The 5,589-nt window shown below is 39.4% G+C and overlaps 1 non-coding gene across 1 annotated transcript; it reads right to left on the bottom strand.

Moving 5' to 3' along the window:
- Nucleotides 1–1,419: 1,419 nt before the first annotated feature.
- LOC116803046 lies at nt 1,420–5,365 on the bottom strand. Its single transcript, XR_004363337.1, has one exon. It is a non-coding gene; the product is annotated as a large subunit ribosomal RNA (ribosomal RNA).
- Nucleotides 5,366–5,589: the final 224 nt, after the last annotated feature.

The raw sequence follows: 5,589 nt of genomic DNA, 5'->3' as shown, positions 1-5,589 counted from the left end.
AAGGCAGTGTGCTCGGACCAATACTGTACACCCTTTACACCGCAGACCTTCCCATAATCCCCTCCAGGAACCTAACTATAGCGACTTATGCAGATGACACGGCTTTCCTCGCCTCCTCATCCGACCCACGAGAAGCCTCCGAAACAATCCAAAGGCAAATGGACGCGCTACATCCCTGGCTCAGCAGGTGGAACATCGTAGTGAACGCGGAAAAATCTACCCAAACAACATTTGCACTAAGGAGAGGAGACTGCCCACCGGTCACGCTAAACGGAGTCATCATTCCCAACGCACCCGCACCCAAGTACCTAGGACTTACCCTGGACCGCAGGCTCACTTGGCGTCCCCACATCGTCAGCAAACGCATACAGGCCGATGCGCGTCTGAGGCAGATGCATTGGCTTATTGGGAGAGGGTCCAAGCTAAGGCAGAACCACAAAATCCTGGTGTACAAGGCAATTCTCAAGCCCATCTGGACCTACGGGATACAGCTATGGGGCACGGCAAGCCACACGAATCGCCTGCGTATACAGCGGTTCCAGAATAGGTGCTTGAGAATTGCCTGTAATGCGCATCCCTACCACGAGAATGTCGCCATACATAGGGAACTTGGAATCCCACAAGTCGCTGATGAAATCTCCAGGCTCAGCGAGAGATACCTGAAAAGGCTCGAAACCACCCTAACCACCTCGCCACCAACCTGTTAGACAATAGCCAAACAAGCAGACGTCTCATGAGGAGACACCCTCTCGATCTTCCACAACAATAGACAACACATATAAAACCCGCCACAAATACATGTACAATAGTATCCCTTAAGCTAATGTTCCCCGCAAAACCATTTAATTATGTCCACTAGGACAGATTTTAAATAAATAAACGCACGCTAAAAAAAAAAAAAAAAAAAAAAAAAAACTAAATTGATGACGAGGTGTTTGGCAACTTGATTCAATTCTTTAAAGTCTTTATATCAAAAATTATATGATAAGGACAATATCATATGCGTCACTAAATTGATGACGAGGTGTTTGGCAACTTGACACAATTCATTAAAGTCTGTATATTAATTATATGATAGGGACAATATCATATGCGTCACTAAATTGATGACGAGGTGTTTGGCAACTTGATACAATTCTTTAAAGTCTTTATATCAAAAATTATATGATAGGGACAATATCATATGCGTCACTAAATTGATGACGAGGTGTTTGGCAACTTGACACAATTCATTAAAGTCTTTATATTAATTATATGATAGGGACAATATCATATGCGTCACTAAATTGATGACGAGGTGTTTGGCAACTTGACACAATCCATTAAAGTCTTTATATTATTATATGATAGGGACAATATCATATGCGTCACTAAATTGATGACGAGGGTGTTTGGCTACAGGAAAAAATCATTTATTTATCGAATCATCAAGCAAAGGATAAGCTTCAGTGGATCGCAGTATGGCAGCTGCTCAACCACTTACAACACCTTGCCTGTTACAAAAGTCGTTTACAATTGATTCTAGGCTTTGTCATTGTATTAAATAATGCTTTTATATGTAACTAGCGCGGCATCAGGTGATCGAAGATCCTCCTAATTTACTATGTTACAAATTACATTGGCATCACATCCATTGTCGTTTATAAAATAAATTATAAACTTTAAATGGTTTAGAAGCCATACAATGCAAATTGCCCCTTATTTATCATTGCAGTCCAGCACGGATACGACCTTAGAGGCGTTCAGGCATAATCCAACGGACGTAGCGTCATACCACTGTTCGCTCGAACAAGTATTGTGCCATTGGTCCGTACCTGCGGTTCCTCTCGTACTACGCAGGAATGCTGTCGCAACAACGTTTTGTCATTAGTAGGGTAAAACTAACCTGTCTCACGACGGTCTAAACCCAGCTCACGTTCCCTTGCATGGGTGAACAATCCAACGCTTGGTGAATTTTGCTTCACAATGATAGGAAGAGCCGACATCGAAGGATCAAAAAGCGACGTCGCTATGAACGCTTGGCCGCCACAAGCCAGTTATCCTATGGTAACTTTTCTGACACCTCTTGTTAAAAACTCTTTAAACCAAAAGGATCGATAGGCCGAGCTTTTGCTGTCCCTGTGTGTACTGAACACCGAGATCAAGTCAGCATTTGCCCTTTTGCTCTATGTGTGGTTTCTGTCCGCACTGAGCTGGCCTTGGACACCTCCGTTATTATTTGAGAGATGTACCGCCCCAGTCAAACTCCCTACCTGGCAATGTCCTTGAATTGGATCATACCTGAGTAATTGGAGTTATACCAAATTTTCAAATCAAAAATACATAAATGCATCGTTTTATTAAAGAATTTGTTTGCGATTATATAACAAACTCGTGATACTTTGATCAAGAAGCTTGCATCAAAACCCAATACCATAAGATATAATAAATATATCCGTATAATGGCTAGGAAATGATACACGTTCCATTTAATCAAGTAAGTAAGGAAACAATAAGAGTAGTGGTATTTCATTGACGATACCAAACCGAGGTCTAATATCTCCCACTTATTCTACACCTCTTATGTCTCCTTACACTGCCAGATTAGAGTCAAGCTCAAAAGGGTCTTCTTTCCCCGCTAATTATTCCAAGCCCGTTCCCTTGGCTGTGGTTTCGCTAGATAGTAGATAGGGACAGTAGGAATCTCGTTAATCCATTCATGGCGCGCACTAATTAGATGACGAGGCATTTGGCTACCTTAAGAGAGTCATATTACTCCCGCCGTTGACCCGCGCTTACTTGAATTTCTTCACTTTGACATTCAGAGCACTGGGCAGAAATCACATTGTGTCAACACCCGCTAGGGCCATCACAATGCTTTGTTTTAATTAGACAGTCGGATTCCCCAAGTCCGTGCCAGTTCTGAATTGATTGTTAATTGATAATCGTTATAATTGATAAGAACTAATTGGTTTAACCCAAATAGTATTCTTAAAAATTTTAGCAAGAAAGTTCCACAATTGGCTACGTAACTAAACTATCCGGGGAACAAGTAACTAACATAAATGCTAGAAACTCTATTTACCCAGAACGAGCACATAACCATGTTATTGTTTCCCAATCAAGCCCGACTATTCTCAACTCTTCAGAGCCAATCCTTATCCCGAAGTACGGATCTAATTTGCCGACTTCCCTTACCTACATATTCTATCGACTAGAGACTCTTCACCTTGGAGACCAGCTGCGGATATTGGTACGGCCTGTTGAGAAGTTTGCGTGTCCCCACCATAAATTTTCAAAGGTCCGAGGAGAAAATATCGACACAACAGTATATGTCATGCTCTTCTAGCCCATCTACCATATCTCTCTGCGAAAGACTTCCATTGGTAGTACGGCTATAAACAGAAAAGAAAACTCTTCCGATATCTCTCGACGGCTTCTTTATGGTCGTTCCTGTTCCAGGATGAGCACGAGCCCATATTTAATAACAAACGGATACTCAACAGGTTACGGAATTGGAACCGTATTCCCTTTCGTTCAAAATTATTCAAGTGTATTATATTCCGCTTTGTTTATATAGTTAGGCATTTTTGTTTTACTTGAAAATTTTCGGCTTTCGCCTTGAACTTAGGACCGACTAACTCGTGATCAACCACTGTTCACACGAAACCCTTCTCCACTTCAGTCCTCCAAGGTCTCATTCGATTATTTGCTACTACCACCAAGATCTGTACCAATGGCAGCTCCATGCAGGCTTACGCCAAACACTTCTACGCATACCATTGTACCTTCCTACTCACTAAAGTTTCAAAAATTTATATCACAATAATATAAATCATCTACTTTAGCGTAATGTATAGGTATACAACTTAAGCGCCATCCATTTTAAGGGCTAGTTGCTTCGGCAGGTGAGTTGTTACACACTCCTTAGCGGATTTCGACTTCCATGATCACCGTCCTGCTGTTTTAAGCAACCAACGCCTTTCATGGTATCTGCATGAGTTGTTAATTTGGGCACGCGTAACATTACGTTTGGTTCATCCCACAGCGCCAGTTCTGCTTACCAAAAGTGGCCCACTGGCACATTATATCATAACCTTGAACTTCATATCAAGAAAGTTAAGGTTCTTACCCATTAAAGTTTGAGAATAGGTTAAGATCGTTTCGACCCTAAGGCCTCTAATCATTCGCTTTACCAGATAAGATTATTTATATAATATTAAAATGCACCAGCTATCCTGAGAAACTTCGGAAGAACCAGCTACTAGATGTTCGATTGGTCTTTCGCCCCTATACTCAATTCTGACAATCGATTTGCACGTCAGAACTGTTTCGGTCTTCCATCAGGGTTTCCCCTGACTTCAACCTGATCAAGTATAGTTCCCATCTTTGGGTCACAGCATATATGCTCAAGGTACGTTCCAGTTAGAGGCATAAATAATATAAATATACATTATACATAACTATATAGAACGCCCCGGGATTGTGTTAATTAGCTATAAATAGCTCTAAAAAAACTAATCCCATTATTAGTCAAGTTAATTACGCTATTAGGTTTACATCCCAATAACTTGCACTATGTTCTCCTTGGTCCGTGTTCAAGACGGGTCCCGAAGGTATCCTGAATCTTTCGCATGTTAATCATACAAGACATAAATAAACACAAAAATCAATGATAATTATGCCATTATATAATTCCAAAAATTAACGCTCTGTAATAATATAAATCTATCAGCACTTTATCAAATTAATAACATTTATTCTGTTGTTAAAATGCAAGCAATTTAATTGGAATAAACTATAAGTTATATTTTATGATAAATTTGGGATATGCTAATAGATTACAATGTCCTTATATGGAAAAAATGCACATTATTCTTAATAATATTATTTAAATATTACAATTTTAATGATGAATTTTCCATAACGGATATTCAGGTTCATCGGGCTTAACCTCTAAGCAGTTTCACGTACTGTTTAACCTCTCATTCAGAGTTCTTTTCAACTTTCCCTCACGGTACTTGTTTACTATCGGTCTCATGGTTATATTTAGTTTTAGATGGAGTTTACCACCCACTTAGTGCTGCACTATCAAGCAACACGACTCTTTTGGAAACATCATCTAGCAATCATTAACGTTATACGGGCCTGGCACCCTCTATGGGTAAATGGCCTCATTTAAGAAGGACTTAAATCATTAATTTCTCATACTAGAATATTGACGCTCCATACACTGCATCTCACATTTGCCATATAGACAAAGTGACTTAGTGCTGAAACTGTTTTCTTTTTCGCTCGCCGCTACTAAGAGAAATCCTTTTAGTTTCTTTCTCATACCCTAATTAATATGCTTAAATTCAGGGTAGTATTATATGAGTTTACGTTGTATATGATATAACTGAAGAGTTGTTGCCATTAAATTCTCTTTATATAAATGATAAATACAATCAATTAAATTCGTTATAAATAGTTCCAATAGTTCTTGTAAGCAAAGTCATTTTTATCCATTTAACGATACACCACGAAGAATATATAACAAAACCAAGATTTCTTTTCCGGAGTATCATTAATAAGAGACAGAGTTCTAGATGAAAAATATTCAATTTTTTT

This window comes from Drosophila sechellia, unplaced genomic scaffold (genome assembly GCF_004382195.2).
Source record: "Drosophila sechellia strain sech25 unplaced genomic scaffold, ASM438219v1 U_277, whole genome shotgun sequence".
Lineage (NCBI taxonomy): Eukaryota > Metazoa > Arthropoda > Insecta > Diptera > Drosophilidae > Drosophila > Drosophila sechellia.
Note: the sequence above shows the minus strand (reverse complement) of the source record. Positions and strands in the feature narration are given on the sequence as shown.